The sequence below is a fragment of the Hemitrygon akajei genome, chromosome 6, assembly GCF_048418815.1.
Source record: "Hemitrygon akajei chromosome 6, sHemAka1.3, whole genome shotgun sequence".
NCBI lineage: Eukaryota > Metazoa > Chordata > Chondrichthyes > Myliobatiformes > Dasyatidae > Hemitrygon > Hemitrygon akajei.
Window position 1 is genome coordinate 88,070,782 of NC_133129.1, and position 18,146 is coordinate 88,088,927.

Consider the following 18,146-nt stretch of genomic DNA (forward strand, 5'->3'; position numbering starts at 1 on the left):
CACGAGCCCCCACCGGCTGTCGCTATTAAACGCTGTCACGGGATTTCTAGCGTTTCTCCTGGTGCGTCTAAAGGGGTTGTTCCCCAGACCCTCTTTTATCCTTACTCACGGGGTCTCAGATGTCAGTCAGGTTGGGATGATGCAATCCCTCAACCAGCCCACTCTGGTCGTCCCCTGAGGGGCTTCAATGAATAGTACAGTACTCAATACACAATTCCGTCTCCAAGAGACCATGGCCGTTATCAGTGGCTTTGTTTCGCTGAGGCCAGGACACATTCCAAACCTTGTGGATTCTGCGTGTCTCTCTCTCTCTCATTTCCTGGGTCCCAGACCCGAATTAATAGCGATCTTGCGATTCTCAAAAAGGAGGGGGCGACTTTGTACCCTACAAAGTTGCGGCACATTCGTAACACTATATACAACACCGAGATTAATTTTCTTGTGGACATACTCAATGTATAGAATAATAACCATAGCACAATCAATGAAAGATTTCCCAACTGGGGTGTTCAACCAGAGTGGAGAAAACAACAAACTGAAAATGCAAAAGAAACGATAAAAATATATAAGCAATAAATATTGTGAGATGAATCCTTGAAAGTCTATAGGTTGTGGAAACATTTCAATGACAGGGCAATTGAAATTGAGTGAAGTTATCCCCTTTGGTTTGAGAGCCTAATGGTTAAGGGCTAGTAACTGTTCCTGAACCTGGTGGTGTGAGTCCTGAAGCTCCTGTACAGTCTTCTGTATAGTAGCAGCGAGAAGAGAGCATGTCCTGGGTGGTGTGGGTCCCAGATGATGGATGCTGCTTTCCTGTGACAATGCTTTGAGTAGACATACTCAATGCTGGGGAGGGTTTTACCCACGATTGACTCTGCCATGTCCACTACTTTTTGTTGGATTTTTCTGTTTCTATACCAGGCTGTGATGCAGTCAGTCGTTATATTCTCCATTACACATATCCCATTTAATTCTCAGTTTACATAACCATCCTCTTGTTTTCACCTTAGCATTGTTTTCACTTTGTATTATCATTAACGCAAGTCAGTCAGAGTTTGAAATTTGTGTTCACATATTCAAGGTATGGTGGCCATGGTTCTCTGAGTTGCATCCAGTTCTGAAGCTGAAGCTCCATAGACTAGTTTTGGCAATCTCTTCAAATGCATTCTGAAGGCGAGTTGAGTTTCAGGAGAAGTACTTGTTCACATGAGGTAATGAGCAACATTGCATTTGTCCTCAGATGGATGTAAAATACAACATACTTAGTGGTGGAGGAACTGAACAGGCCAGTTAGCATCTTTGGAGAGGAATAAAGAGTCAATGGTTCGAGCTGAGACCCTTCATCAGGAAAATATAATGGTGTTCACCAAAACATCAGATCCATCTTGGCGAACCAGGGAATATCATCCCCACAGTTCTGATTATCACATTATGCATATGTGTGACTCCATTTTATAAACAGACAGTTAACGATCTATAAAATACCTTCTGATGCCCACGCTCCAAAAGGTTGCGTGTGAAGTTTGCTTTTCATAAGCGTAAGGTGAGCATGGCTTGTGTCCTAATGTTACACAAAATCTTCCTCTGCATTTTTGATGATCAGTTTTCTTCATAGTTTACGTATTCGAGCAGTGGGATGACAGTCTGGATTGTGTGTGTCTGTACACTGCCAGAAGAATCTACCATCGACTGCTGGACATTGTCACTCAAGATCATGGACTATTTTTTTTTCCAAGTGAATATGCTTCTTTGCTCGATATTCACATTACTCACTATTTTTGAATCTTTGCTTGCTATTTTGGATGTTTTGCATCTTGGCAAGGAATGCTGTTTCATTCAGCTTGTATCTATGGTTTGAATGTTAACTTGATGACTTGATTTAACTACTGGACATGCTGTGTCTATGAGTGTCTTTGGAGTTGGGGCTTGTTGAGCAATGACTATTACAGTACCCTCAATACTGAAGGTGTTTGAGTCATCAAATCTGCAAGAATTTTGAACAGAATTTGTTATAATATGAACAATATTTTGGCTGCTTCCACATAATTGTGGTTGTTCTTCTCCACCTCCAGTTGGTTTATATTTAATCTTTCTAACTGTGCCCCAGTGCTCAGTTTATAAAGTGTGTTTTGTGAATAGACTTGCATGATGCTGTAATGAGTCCTTTGTTTTGATAACAGCCTGATATTAAGATTTGGTAACCCTCCAAACATCCTCTGAACAAGTATTACCTTCCTAATTGATGCTCTGTATCAGTACATTAGTGGTATTTTTAGTTTAATCTGCTCTAAAATGTACCATGACCCAGTTTAGAAATAATCTTTCACTTAGAAGCAATATATCTACAGCACATCAGGTTATGCAGCAACTGATAGAATGGAATTCTTCCAGGAAGCTAGGTGGGACAAAGTTAACTAGGAGTCATTGGCCTTGTAGTGGATTTTGGTCACTGAAAGGGGTGGTATTAGATTTTCCACCATGGCTTGGGATGTCAGCAAGCCATGACAGAAGACTGTCATGTCATTAGTGATCATCATAGAGCACTGCAGCACAGGAGCAGGCCCTTTGGCCTATCTAGTCCATGCTGAGCTGTTGTTACTCCTAGAGCCATCAACCTAGGAAGGTTGATGGCTTCCTATGACCTGGTAAAAGGTCATAGACCTCCATACCCCTACCATGCATGTATCTATCCAAACTTCTCTTAATTGTTATAACTGAACCACATCTAAATGACAACACGAGTGAATCTGCAGATGCTGGAAATAAATAAAAACACAAAATGCTGGCAGAACTCAGCAGGCCAGACAGCATCTATGGGAGGAGGTAGTGACGACGTTTCAGGCCGAAACCCTTCATCAGGAGTAACATCTAAATGAGTTCCTTAAACTAAATAAGAAAAAAAACAGAAATTTTGGTTATTGGTAGCAATAAAAAATGATACTTAGAAATAAACTTGATCTTCTGGCTTTAGAAATCAAACCAGAGGTAAAGAATTTAGGCATTATTATTGACCTGAGCTCAATTTCATATCATAGATTAACCATATTACTAAGACTGCAACACCGAAGATGCTGGAGGAACTCAGCAAGTCGGGTAGCGCCCATGGAAATGAATAAACAAGTCTATGTTTGGGCTGAGACCCTTCTTCAGGATTGGAAAAGAAGAGGAAAGGTGTTAGAATAAAAAGGTAGGGGGAGGGGAAGGAGGATAGCTAGAAGGTGATGGGTGAAGTCAGGTGGGTGAGAAAGGTCAAGGGCTGGAGAAGAAGGAATCTGATAGGAGAGGAAAGTAGACCATGAGTGAAAGGAAAGGAAGAAGGGACCAGAGGGAGATTATAGGTAGGTGAGAAAAAGTGAGAGCCCAGAGTGGTGAATAAGAGAAGAGGAGGGAAGTTTTTTTCTTACCAGAAGGAGAAGTCAGTATTCATTCCATCAGGTTGGAGGCTACCCAGATGGAGTACTCATCGTGGCACAAGGGGAAGCCATGGACTGACATGTTGGAATGGAAATCAGAATTAAAATATTTGACCACCATGAAGTTCTGCTTTGAGCAGTTGGAATGGACGTGCACCATCCTCAAGGAGGCCACTCTCAGGGTGGAGGAGCAACACCATGTATTCCATCTGGGTAACGTCCAACCTGATGGCATGAATATTGATTCCTCCTTCCAGTAACAAAAATATTTCCTCCACTTCCTGTCTCCTTCTATTCCCCAGCTTGGCCTGTTACCTCTTTTCACCTGCCTATCACCTCCCCTTCTCCTTCCCTTTCTCCTATATTCCACTCTCCTCTCTTAACAGATTCCTTCCCCTCCAGTCCTTACCTGTCATATACACCTGGTTTCATCTATCACCTTCCAACTATCCTCCTCCTCCTCCCCCCACCTTTGCTGGTATGCTTAATCATAAGATGCATGCTCAGGAGGAAGTAGGTTAGAACGAGTAAATGAATTAAAATATTGCATGGATAGCTCCTAATGAAAAATCAAGCGAGCACGAGAAGCTAGATGAGGAATCTAGATGAAGTAAACTTTTTGAAAACCCTTTTTGGTGTAAGGATTTTTTCCCCCCAAAAAATAGATGAGAAAGGTAGAGGACAGTCCATAAGACCATAAGATATAGGAGCCATTCGGCCCATTGAGTCTGCTCTGCCATACAATCATGGGCTGATCTAATTCTTCCAGTCATCCCCACTCCCCTGCCTTCTCCCCATACCCTTTGATTCCCTGGCTAATCAAGAACCTATCTACCTCTGCATTAAATACACCCAATGACTTGGCCTCCACAACTGCTCATGGCAACAACTTTCACTGATTTACCATCCTCTGACTAAAGTAATTTCTCCGCATCTCTGTTCTAAATGGATGTCCTTCAATCCTGAAGTTGTGCCCTCTTGTCCTAGACTCTCCTACCATGGGAAATAACTTTGCCATATCTAATCTGTTCAGGCCTTTTAACATTTGGTATGTTTCTATGAGATCCCTCTCTCACTTTCATAAACTCCAAGGAATACAGCCCAAGAGCTGCCAGACATTCCTCGTACAATAACCCTTTCATTCTTAAATAAGTGTTCTTGAAAATTACATTAATTCTGCTGTTCAAGTCTACAGATAGGAGAGCCATAAATTTTCAGACAGCTTGTTCCATTTGAAGCAGTTAGTTTGTAATCTCAAAAAGGATAGTCCTTATGGTTAACACACCATCCAATTCCTGCTGAAGGAAAGAATACTCTTCATTTCCTCATCACTCAACTGAAAGTTTTTCTTAATTCATTCTGGAGTGACAGACTTCAGAATTACAACTAGCCTTCTTTGAATCTGGAACCGGATCAACACTTGTGTTACTAATGTCCAGCTATTTTTACAACTTGCAGTGATTGACATCTGAGATTTAAAAAATATTTTTCAAGTGTCAAATCCAAGATTCAAGATTGTTTAATATCATTTCCTGTACACAGGTGTAAGGAAAACAAAATACTTGTTACTCTGAATCCAGTGCAAAAATACAAGATAAAGAACACAATAAATATGAATACTTAAGATAGCTGATATACATTGATAATATGTCCGTAAAGTGACGCTAGGCTATATTTAAGGTGACTGACAGGAAATAATAAAGTACTAATGGAGTTAGTTGGTGGAGGTGTTAATCAGCCTTACTGCTTGGGGAAGGTAACTGTTTTTGAGTCTGGTCGTTCTGGCATGAATGCTACATAGCCTCCTCTCTGTGGGGAGTGGGACGTACAGTCCATGAGCAGGGTGGGTGGGATCCTGCATGATGTTATTGGCTCTTAATGTAAAGAACAAAGCAGTAATTTTCAAACTCCCTCCTATGTGTTGACACAAGAGACTGTAGTTGCTGGATTCTTGAACAACAAACAACCTATTGGTGGAATCAGCAGATCGAGCAGCATCTGTGGGGAGAGAAGAGTTAGAATCATAGACAAGTAAAGTATAGAAACAGGCCCTTTGGCCCATCTAGTCTGTGCCAAACCATTTAAGCATGCCAACCTGCACCAGGACCATAGCTTTTCATCATCCGTGTACCAATCCAAACTTCTTTTTAAGATTGAAATCAACCTACATCCACCGCTTGAACTGGCAGCTCGTTCCATGTGCTCATAACCCTCTGAGTGAAGAAATTTCCCCTCATATTCCCTGAAGTATTTCACCTTTAATACTGCATAAAAATATTTTAATGTTTGCAACAAAGACACGGGCAAATTATATTTTTTTCTCAAGACTTAAATGTTAGTAACATATCAGCCCCTTTCTCTTATCCTGCTGTGGCTTTCTATGGCCACAGCTACCAGGGAGCTGCTCATCTCCCCTCCCTGCCCAATTCCTGTTTACTTTCAGTGACTGGGTTTCCTTTGTACTGCTTTCGATTGAATTCTGGCTGTAGTGGAGAATAATTGCTCTCACTTGCCCTCTGGAATTCAATTCTGAGACTGAAAATTGAAAAGAATCGCAATCAAGAATCGCCAGCAGTGCCACAACTGTTTTAAAATGGCTATTGTCAAGTATTCCATGGAGGAGTAAGCTGATGGCCTTTCATACAAAAATACTGACTTGGATTCATATTCCTATCACAATGTTCTGTTTAGAGTGTGAAAAATGTTTTAAAAGCTGTGATGTTTAATTTCAGTGTTCTTTCACTTCACTATCATGACTCATGTCCTAGCGCTTTATTACTTTATTGTTTCTCTGGCCTGAGCATTTGAAAATTAAAAATCCAGGGTGAACGCCATTAAGCTAAAACATTAACTCTGTTTCACTCTCTGCCATAGCTTGCAGCCTGACCTGAGTGAATCCTGGATTCTCTATCTATTGCTGGGGAAAAAAAAACTTATTTTTGAGTGTGTTTTGAAACTGTTTTGGGATGTAGGTGGTGGTACTAATATTCTAAATAGGATAGTGTGCCTTTTGAAGGAGAACCTGCAGGTGGTGGTCTAGTGTGACTGCTGGCTGCCTTGGAGAGGATTGGAGAGTGGTTAGTAGTCTAGGTGAGCAACTTTAGTGTATTTGGTAGATGGCATGGCGTAACAGTGATAGAATTTCAGATGTGTTCAGCGTAGAAACAGGTCAATTGTTCAAGCCAGCTTCAGCCACTCTCTTGTAGTGCATTATGGGTACTTGCCACTCTAGGTGAAGGATGTTCTTCTCTACTTCCCCCCTTTACCCTAAACAATATCTCCCAGTTTTATTTACCTCTGATGCAGAAAACTACTTCCGCCATAATTTTATTCACTCTAAACATTTCCTATCTTGCCTCCTTTGTGCTAGGGCGAACGTACTAAGCTTCTCCAGTCTCAGAATCAGATTTAATATCACCAGCATATATTGTGAAATTTATTATGTGGCAGCAGTACATTGCAATATATTAAAACTGTAAATTACAGTTAGTAATATATTTTTAAGAAGTTAAATAATTAGTGAATAAAGAAAAAAATAGTGAGATAGTGTTCATGGGTTCATTGTCTATTCAGAAATCAGTTGTCAAGAGGGGAAGAAGCTATTCCTGAATCATTGGGTGTGTGCCTTCAGGCTTCTGTACCTCCTCCCTGATGGTGGCAATGAAGAGGACATGTCCTGGGTGGTGGTGGAAGGATTCTTAATGATGGATGCCTCCTTTTTGAGGGATCTTTCCTCAATGTTCCAGATGCTAAGGAGGCTACTGCTCATAATGGAGCTGAGTTCACAAATTTCTGCAGCTTATTTCAGTCCTGTGCAGTAGCTCCCCCCCCCCCACCCCACCCCACCCCACCCCATACCAGACAGTAACGAAGCCAGTTAGAATGCTGTAGAACATAGGTGTCAAACACAAGGCCCGCGGGCCATATCCGGCCCGGCGTACAATTATATCCGGCCCGCGAGATCATTTTAGATAGATCTATTATTTTAATTATTAATGGCCCGGCGATATGAAGCGCTGATAACACACAAACTACAGATCCCATAATGCAGCGCAACAGCTGCCGATAGGCTACCCGGGAACATTCCCGCGTCAAGCGTCTGTTGCTGTATACAACGCTATTCTTCGCACTGAGTTCGCACGGCGCTTTGGTGACTTTGAAGCACAAAAAATTAATTTCGAGTTGCTTCGCAACCCATTTGCCGTCGACGTGGAAACTGCACCTGTACAGATTCAGATGGAGCTGATAGAGCTGCAGTGTAATGGGACACTAAAGGCAAAGTACGACACTGCAGTTTATTCGCTCCATTCCTGAAGCAATGCCTCAGCTCCGTCTACATGCGGCTCGAACCTTGTGCATGTTTGGTAGCACATATCTGTGTGAGAAGCTTTTCTCAGTGATGAAGATTAACAAAACATCACACAGAAGTCGTCTCACTGATGAACACCTGCAGTCCATCCTGAGAATCTCCACAACACAGAACCTTACACCAAACCTAAACGAACTTATTGCCAAGAAAAGATGCCAAGGATCCAGCTCTGACAAAACGGCATAAGAGCAAAGAAAACTGAGTGTTTTGATTTGTTGTTTTAACTTTTGCTGAAAAGCACAAATTTTATTTATATTTTCAGGGTTTTTTTTGCAGCATGCTCATATTTCTAACTTGTATAATACTGACGAGATATTTTTATGGAGAGCAAAATATTTAAGTTATTTAAAGTTTTAGTTTATTTTTTCTGGAATAATATTCCTGTCTGTTTTTATTCATATTTATGTTCAAAAAATATTTAGTTTTAGTGTGTTCAATATATGTTTATCCTGTTCGGCTCGCGACCTAAAGTGTGCTTTGAGTTTTGGCCCCATGTGCAATTGAGTTCGACACCTCTGCAAAGTTGCAAGATAACTGGAAATTTATCTCCTGATAACTGAACTCCATTCAGGCTCGTGCTGTCATAGATCTCCTCTGCACCCTCTTCAGCATTGTCACATACAAGTAAATTTATTATCAAAATACATATAGATGTCACCATCTGCTACCTTGAGATTTATTTTCTTGCAGGCATTCACAGGAAAACAAAGACATTCAATAGAATCAATGAAAAGCTACTCAGAAAGACTGACAAATGTGCAAAATATGATAAAAATTGGTCATATAAAATATAAATAATACTGTAAGCATTAGTTGCAGAGTCCTTGAAAATGAGCCAATAGGTGTCATTTCATAGTTGAGGTGAGTGAGTCCACGCTGGTTCAGGAGCCCGATGGTTGTAGGCTGGTAACTATTTCTGAACTTGGTGTGGGATCTAAGGCTCCTGTATCTACCCCCCCCCCCCCACCCCCTTTCTTTTCCTTGGTGACCAGAACTACCTGCAATACTCCAGCTGAGGACTGACCAAGGTTTTATAAAGTTGCAGCTTAACCTCCCTGCTTCTTTACTTCTATGTGACTGTTTGGTATTCAATGCCGACTAATAAAGGCGACTTTCCAATATGAATTCTTAACCACTTGAGCTATGTACATTGCCACCTTAAAGGATCAATGAAAGTTCAAAGTAAATTCTATTATCAAAGTACATATGTTAGCATATGAACCCTAAGATTCATTTTCTTGTTGTCATACTGAATAAATCGATAGAATAACCATAACAAAATCAATGAAAGACCAACTAGGGCGTTCAACCACAGTGTAGAAACAATAAACTGTACAAATAGAGAAAAAAAAACAAATAGCAAGAATATGATCAGGAATCCTTGAAAGTAAGTCTTTTGGTTGTGGACACATTCTGATGATTGAGTAAGTGAAGTTGAGTGAATTTATTCCTTTTGGTTGAAGAGCCAGATGGTTGAGGAGTAATAACTTCCTGAACCTGGTGGTGTGAGTCCTGAGACTCCTGTACCACCTTCCTGATGGCAGCAGTGAGAAGAGAGCATGTCCTGGTTGGTGGGGGTCCTTGACGATGGATACTGCTTTTCTGCAACAGCTTTTCATGTAGATGCGCTCACTAATTGAGAAGGCTTTATTCACAACTTCTTGTAGGATTTTCTTTTCAAGGGCATTGGTCTTTCCATACCAGGCTGTGATGCAGCCAGTCAATACACTCTCCATTACACATCTATGGGTTGGTCAAAGTTTTAGATGCTAAATCTCTGCAAACTCCTAAGAAAATAGACACACTGCCGTGCTTTCTTTGTAGTTGTGTGCTGGGCCCAGGACAGGTCCTCTGAAATAATAACCCCTAAGAATTTAAAGTTGCTGACCCTTTCCACCTCTGATCCTCTGATGATGACTAGCTCATGGACCTCTGGTTTCCTCCCCTGAAGTCAATAATCAGCTCTTTGGTCTTGCTGACATTGAGTAAGAGGTTATTGTATTGACACCACTCAGTCAGATTTTCATTCTCCCTCCTGTATACTGATTCACCACCACTGGTTTGGCCAACAACAGTGTTGCCATCGGCAAACTTGAGTGTGGCATTGGAGCTGTGTGCTTGTGTCAACGGGTTGTGCTCAGAGGTCCCTCTGTTCCTTAATACTCACTAAGATCCTCCTGTTCATGTGTATGTTCTACCTAATTACTGCTTCCAAAGGCACTGCATTGCATTGTCTTGATTAAACTTCATCTACCATTTTAACCGAAATATTTATCTCTGTAGCCTGAGACTACCTCCCACGCCATCAACACCCTGATCTTTGTGTCAAGTGCAAGCCTACTGGTCATGCTTCTCACATCCAAGTCACTCGTGTATATAACAAACATCAAAACCCCCAGCACCAATCTTTGTAGGATATCACTAGTCACAGTCATCCAGCCACAAAAAAAATCGACCTCTACCGTTGTCTTCTCTCTTCTATTGTCATGCATCATTTAGACTGTAAGACATAGGAACAGAATTCGGCCATTTGGCCCATTGAGTCTGCTCTACTGTTTAAGCATGGTTGATCCTTTTTTCCCCTCCTCAGCCCCACTCCCCAGCCTTTTCCCCATAACCTTTGATGCTGTGTCCAATCAAGAACCTATCAAGCTCTGCCTTATATACACCGAGCGACCTGGCTTCTACAGCTGCCTGTGGTAATAAATCACACAAATTCACCACCCTCTGGTTAAAGAAATTTCTACGCATCTCTGTATTAAATGGATGCCCCTCTATCCTGAGCCTGTGCCCTCTTGTCCTAGACTTCCCCACCATGGGAAACACCCTTTCCACATCTACTCTTCCTAGGCCTTTCAACATTAGAAAAGTTTCAATGAGATCACCCCTCATCCCTCTAAATTCTAGTGAGTACAGACCCAGGGGTATCAAACGTTCCTCATATGAGAACCCTTTCATTCTCAGAATTAGCCTTGTGAACCTCCTCTGAACCCTCTCCAATGCCAGCACATCTTTTCTTAGATTAGGGGCCCAAAACTGTTCACAATACTCAAGTTGAGACCTCACCAATATCTTATAAAACCTCAGCATCACATCCCTGCTCTTACATTTTAGACCTTTTGAAGTGAATGCTAACATTCCATTTGCCATCGTCACCACAGACTCTTACTTGCAAGTTAACCTTTAGGGTGTTCTGCACTAGGACTCCCCTTTTGCACCTCAGATTTTTGGACTCTCTCCCCATTTAGAACATAGTCAGCACATTTCTTTCTTCTACCAAAGTGCTTGACCATGCATTTTCTTACGTTGTATTTCATTTGCCACCCTATTGCCCATTCTCCTAATCTGTCCAAGTCCTTCTGCAACCTATCTGTTTCCTCAACAGTACCTGCCCCTCCATCAGTCTTCATATCATCTGCAAACTTGGCAACAAAGCCATCTATTCCATCATCTAAATCATTGATATATTCAGCATAAAAAGAAGCAGTCCCAGCGCCACATCGACCCCTGCAGAACACCACTAGTCACTGGCAGTCATTGCCTCCTACCAATCAGCCAGTGCTCTAACCATGTTAGTAACTTTCCTGTAATACCATGGGGTCTTAACTTGCTAAGCAGCCTCATGTGTGACACCTTGTCAAAGACCTTCTGAAAGTTCAAATAAATGCAACATCCACTGCATCCCCTTTATCTATCATACATGTAATCTCAATTCTAACAAGTTCATCAGGCAATTTTTTGCTTAAGGAAACCATACTGACTTTGTCCTATCTTGTCCTGGGTCACCAAGTACTTTATAACCTCATCCTTAACAATTGACTCCAACATCTTCCCAACCACTGAGGTCATGCTAACTGGTCTATAATTTCCTTTGTGCCTCCTTCCATAAAGAGTGGAGTGACATTTGCAATTTTCCAGTATGCCAGAGTCCAGTGATTTTTGAAAGATTATTACTAATGCCTCCACAATCTCTAACACTACCATTTTCAGAACCCTAGGGTGCAGTTCATCTGGCCTGGGTGACTTATGTTACCCTTAAGTCTTTCAGCTTTTTGAGCACCACCTCCCTTATAATAGTAACTGCACACTTCTCTTGCCTCACACCTTTCAACATCTGGCACACTGCTAATGTCTTCCACAGTGAAGGCTAATGCAAAATACTCATTTAGTTCATCTGTCATCTCCTTGGCCCCTATCATTTTCTAGCAGTCCTATATCCACTCTCATCTCACTTTTATTTTTTTTACATACTTGAAAAGCTTTTACTGACCACTTTGATATTGTTTGCTAGCTTGTTTTCATATTCCTTCTTTTCCCTCTTAATGATTCTTTTAGTTGCTCTGTAGAGTTTTAAAAGCTTCCCAATCCTCTTGTCTTGCCACTAATTTTTGCTTTGTCATGAGCCCTCTTTTGACTTCCGTTGTCAGCCAAGGTTGTATTATTTTGTCATTTGAGTATTTCTTCATTTTTGGAATATATCTATCCTGCACGTTCCTCATATTTCCTAGAAACTCACACCATTGCTGCTCTGCTGTCATCCCTGCCGCATCTCCTTCAAATTTACTTTGGCTAACTCCTCTCTTATACCACAATAATTTCCTTTACTGCACTGAAATGCTGCTATATCAGACTTTACTTTCTCCCTATCAAATTTCAAGTTAAACTCAATCATATTGTGATCACTGCCTTCTAAGGGTTCATTTACCTTAAGCTCCCCAATTCTATATAGCTTATCCCCTAGTAGGCTCAACGACAAACTGCTCTAAAAAGCCATCTCGTAGGCATTCAACAAACTCTTGAGGTCCATTTCCAAGCTGATTTGACCTGCATGTTGAAATCTCCCATGACTATCATAACACTGCCCTTTTGGTACACCTTTTCAATTTCCCGTTGTTGTCTGTGGTCCACATCCTAGCTGCTGCTGCTGAGAAGCCTGTATATAACTGCCATTAGGATCCTTTTACCCTTGCAGTTTTTTTAAACTCAACCCACAAGGATTCAACATCTTCTGATCCTATGTCATATCTTTCTACTGATTTAATCCCGTTCTTTACCAGCGGAGCCACACCACCCCCTCTGCCGACCTTTCTATCCCTCCACTATAACGAATAACCTTGGAATTTCAGCCCCCAACTACAACCATCCTTCAGCCACGACTCAGTGATGGCCACAACATCATCGCTGACAATTTGTAATAGTGCAACAAGATAATCAACCTTATTTCTAATTCCGAACATTGAAATATAACACTTTGCTATCCTTTTTGATTCTGCATCCCTAATGCACTGATTCTCACACTGTTGCCTGCAATTAGGTACTGTCATCTGCCTGCCCTTCCTGATAGTCTGATTTCACACTATCTTGCATGATTGCTTTCTGTCCCATCCTGAGTCCCTTCACTCCGGTTCCCACCACCCCCCCCCCCCCCCCCGGCCAAATTAGTTTAAACCCTCCCCAGTAGCTCTAACCAATCTGCCTGTGAGAATATTAGTTCCCCTGGGGTTCAGGTGTAACCGGTCACTTTTGAATAGGTCATACCCCCCCCCCCCCCCAGAAGATAACCCAATGATCTAAGAACTTGAAGCCCAGCCCCCTGCATCAGCTTATCAGCCATGCATTTATCTGCTAAGTCGTCCTGTTTTTACCCTCACTGGCGCATGGCACAGGAGGCAGTCCAGAAATTACTACCCAGGGGGTCCTACTTTTCAGCTTTCTACCTACCTCTAAATTTTCTTTTCAGGACCTCTTTGCTTTTCCCTTCCTATGTTGTTGGTACCAGTATGTACCAAGACATCTGGCTGCTCCCCCTCCCTCTCCAAAGTGTTGTGGATGCTATCCGAGACGCCCCTGACCCTGGCACCTCGGAGACAATGTTCATGTTCACGTCCACAAAATCTCCTGTCCGTTCCCCTGGCTATTGAGTCTCCTATCATTACTGCTCCCCCCTTCTCCCTCGTTCCCTCCTGCACCACAGACAGTGCCAGTAACCCAGTCTCCGTGGCATTCCTCTGGGATGTCGTCCCCCACAGAAGTATCCAAAACGTTATACTTATTATTGAGGGGAATGGCCACAGGGGTGCTCTGCTCCAGATGTGTATTCATATTTCCATTTTTCCTGATAGTCACCCAGCTACTTGCCTCCTGCACCCTCACCCAGCTACTTGCCTCCTGCAACTTTGGGGTGACTACTTCCCTGTAACTCTGTTCAATTATCTCCCTACTCTCCCATACAAGCTGAAGTTCATCCAGCTGCTGCTCCAAATCCCTAACACAGTCTTCAAGGAGCTGCAGCCGGATGTACTTCATGCAGATGTTCCCTGGGAGACTCAGGGTCTCCCAGGATTCCATCCGGCATGAAGAACACACAACAGCCATGTACTACACAAGGTACAGTAAGAGAGTGGAAAAAGGGAACTTGAACAGAAGCTTACCCAGAGCCAGTCCCTTTTTCGAGCCGAAGCCTCCTTTGAACCAAAGCCTGACACTCTACTGTCACCACTGGCCTATTCCCAATAATGGCCACCCCGCTTGTCCCTTCTGTACTTTTAAACAAGCATCACCGACCTGCAAGAAACCTCGTCGCTATGGCCTGCCCCGTCACTGATTGGGCTGTCGGAATGAGCCTGAACGTCCATAAAGCTCTCCATTTAAACAAGTGTTACTGACCTGCAAGAAACCTCACCGCTGTGGCCTGCTTCCGCTGCTGATGTAGATCCAGTGTACCAATTTGCCCTATATCCATGGGACCCTGACCTTTTCAGACTTCAAACTACAAAATTCAATATATGTATACTTTATACAACCTTGAGATTTGTCTGCTTTCAAGCAGCCACGAAATAAAGAACCCCAGTAGAACCCATTATAAAGAGAAGACTCTCAAACAGCCAGTCTGCAGAGAGAGAAAGAAAAATAAATTGTGTATACAATAATAGCAAACAAATAGCATTCAGAAACAAAGTTCACGATGGCAGGCATCACTGCTGTCAATTCATAAGTCCACTAGTTGCAGGCTACAGCCTTAGTCCAGCACTGATTCGAGCAAACCCTGTGGAGAAACAAGCCAAATCAGCCCTTCTCTCACCTCTGACCCTGTCCATTTTGAATTAGTCTCTCATGTGGGACCTTGTTAAAGGCTTTACTAAAAGTCCATGTAAATGCCATCTTCTGTCCTGGTATAGAGTTGAAATGTTTGGGTTGTGAATAATCTGTGAAGTGAAATCAAATCAAGTGTAATTATCATTCAACCATGCATGGATACAGCTGAATGAAACGGTGTTCCTCTGGGGTTGAGGTACAAAACATACACAGCACATTCAAAGTTGCGAGCAAGAAGAACAGTCATGAAAAAAAACACATATATAGACCAGGACCCTGAGTGGCATGTCCTGTAAATTGATGGTACAGTTCCAGGCAATCCAGCCTGTCATCCCACCAATCAAAGATTGGAGGTCAGCACTGAAGGGAGAGGCCAGCCCCCAACCGAGCAAAGGCGCCACACTACACCACCTCCGGCGTCTCCTCACCTAGACTGCAGCAGCAAGCAAGCCCTCAGCTTGAGGTCAAGTCCTACACAGCTCCCACTCTACCTGTCTCACCCCTCAAACAAGGGAAACAGCCCTGTGGCATATTACATTATCAATGTCTAACTGGGTTTTGTGTGTTGTGTTGATGAAACTGCACTGTACAGGTAAACATACAATATAAAGGTTCTTTTTGGTGTCAGTGATGGACTCCAAGACGTTGACGAAGAACTCTGTAATCTAGTGCTGTTGAATGTCAAATTTAGACTCTTGTTTGAAATGGCCATTACCCCTGTTGTAGTTTTGTGATGTCACTTGCTATTTATCAGCTCATGTTTGGGGATATCTTTCTTTGCTGAGGAGCTTTGTAAGAAATTGAACAGTATGCATTCATAAGCAGCTCAAGTTGAAGAACCCTTCCCGAAGAGCTTCCTGTGGTGCTATCTTGTGGCTGGGATGAAAGACTTCCAACAACCACAGTCATTTCCTTTGCACAGCAATCTTCTCCTTTGACGCACGTTGACTTCAGTTTTACCAAAGCAACTAGAAGCCTACCTTGGTCAAATATTGCATTAATCATTGGACCAGTCACTCACATCTGCTGTGGCTCATATTAGATTCAAGGTTGCAGTGAGGTGTGAATTGGACTGGCCTTGGTCCAGTCAGGCTTGTTAGGTAAGTCGTGCGTCGTCATACTATTATGACATCTTGTTTGAGAGCAGATGGGTGAAGTGATTAATTGCTTTGGAATGAGTTCTGCTTTTTGTGGACAAGACACAACTGAGCAGTTTGGAGGTAGAATTAGTTTAAATGTGTCACATATACCATATACAGTGAAACATTTTTATTTCAAAGTTCGAAGTAAATTTTATTAGTTCATATACGGTCACCATATATAACCCTGAGATTCATTTTCTTGTGGGCATACTCAATAAATCTATAGAATAATAACCATAACTGAATCAATGAAAGAGTGCCCAACTAGGACATTCAACCAGAGTGCAGAAGACATCAAACTCAACAAATACAAATAGAAATAATAAACAAACAAACAAGCAATAAGTATGGATAACTTGAGATGAAGAGTCTTTGAAAGTGAGTCCATAGGTTGTGGGAGCATTTCAGTGATGAGGTGAGTGAAATTGAGGGGTAGTAACCATTCTTGAACCTGGTGGTGTGAGTCGTGAGGCTCTTGTACCTTCTTTCTGGTGGCAGCAGCAAGAAGAGAGCATGTCCTGAGAGGTGGTGGGCCCTGACGTTGGATGCTGCTTTCCTGTGACAGTGTTCATGTAGATGTGCTCAATGTTTGGGAGGATTTTACCCATGATGAAACGAGTCAAATCCACTCCTCCTACTAGGATTTTCCGTTCAAGGGCATCAGTGTTTCCATACCAGACTGTGATGCAGCCCGTCAATATACTCTCCGCTATATATATGTTGTTAAAAGGACAAGCAATGAAGAATATAGTATTAAAGTTACAGAAAGCACAGTGCATGCTGAGAAGACTGGAAAATCATGAGTTCATCTTTAAACACATGAGAGGTCCCTTCATGAATCTAATAACGTGGGCTATAGAAGTTGTCTGTCTGTCCGATGGCAGAGGGATGACAAGAGAATGACAAGGGAGGGAGTGATTCTCGTTCATGCCGGCTGCTTTCCCAAAGCAACAGGAGGTGCACATGGTCAATTAGAGGGGAGGGGAGGCTGGTTTGTGTGAAGGACTGGGCTGCATTCACAATTCTGCCATTTCTCTTGCAGAGCAGTTGCCATACCAAGCCATGATGCATCTGAACAGGATGCTTTCTATGGTGCACTTGTTTTTAAGCTGGTGAGAGTCATCAGAGACATATCAACTTTTCTTGGCATTCTGAGGAAGTAGAAGTACAGGCAGTCCCCAAGTTAAAAACATCCGACTTACGGACAACTTGTACTTACGAACCAAGGAAGGAGAACGCCGTCCACCATTTTAAGTCAGATCGCGACGCCGTCCGCCATTTTAAGTAGTTGCCGTTGACACTATGTTGAGTGTTTAACTTTGTATTTGGCTTAAATTGTTCTTAGTAAGATTCACCCTGATCCTGCCCCCGCCCCCCCCCCCCCCGTTCCGGTCAGCTGGTGGCGCAGTGAAATCAGCACCGGGCTGGAGAACAGAGGATCCCGAGTTCGATTTAGTGACAGACCGCTGCCGTGCCGGGTTGATGTCGATCCAGTGACTCTCCGTACCATCCGTGCTGGGTTGATATCGAGCTCGCAACTGGATCTCGTTAAAAAAAAATACTGCCACCTCCACTTTAAATTCCCACACGGAATATTGTGGAGGATTAAATACCGAAACCCAGCACAGCCCCCACTTGTCCCATTTAACCTGTCTCAGTGTTGTGCAGTTTAGCACCAAGAATTCAGTGCTGTGGTCCTTAGACCCAGTGGACCTCGGGGGCCGGCGCAGGTCGGGACACGCCGTCCGCAGTGTTTCTGTTCCATTGACGGGAAGCGAACGCGATTGAAAATAAAGTGGAAATAATAAAGCGTTTGGAAAGAGGTGAAACGCCATCAGTCATTGGAAAAGCGTTAGGCTACAGTCGGTCAACGATCGGAACAATTTTAAAGGATAACAGATAAAGTGAGAATAATGGAGCATGTGAAAGGCCCTGCCCCAATGAAAGCTACAATTATTACTAAGCAACGCAGTGGTTTAATTATTGGAATACATATGTTTCTTAAGTGTTTTATATGCATAGAAAGGTAAAATATACACTATATACTAAGACAAACGTTTGACTGACGCTAAATAATACCGGATGTACTTGTTCTGACTTACATACAAATCCGACTTAAAGACGGAC

At 42.5% G+C, this 18,146-nt stretch overlaps 1 protein-coding gene across 4 annotated transcripts in view; it reads left to right on the forward strand.

Moving 5' to 3' along the window:
- Positions 1 to 18,146, forward strand: part of LOC140729228 (misshapen-like kinase 1) — a 333,768-nt gene that overhangs the window by 148,036 nt on the left and 167,586 nt on the right. The gene's annotated exons all lie outside the window — the stretch shown is intronic.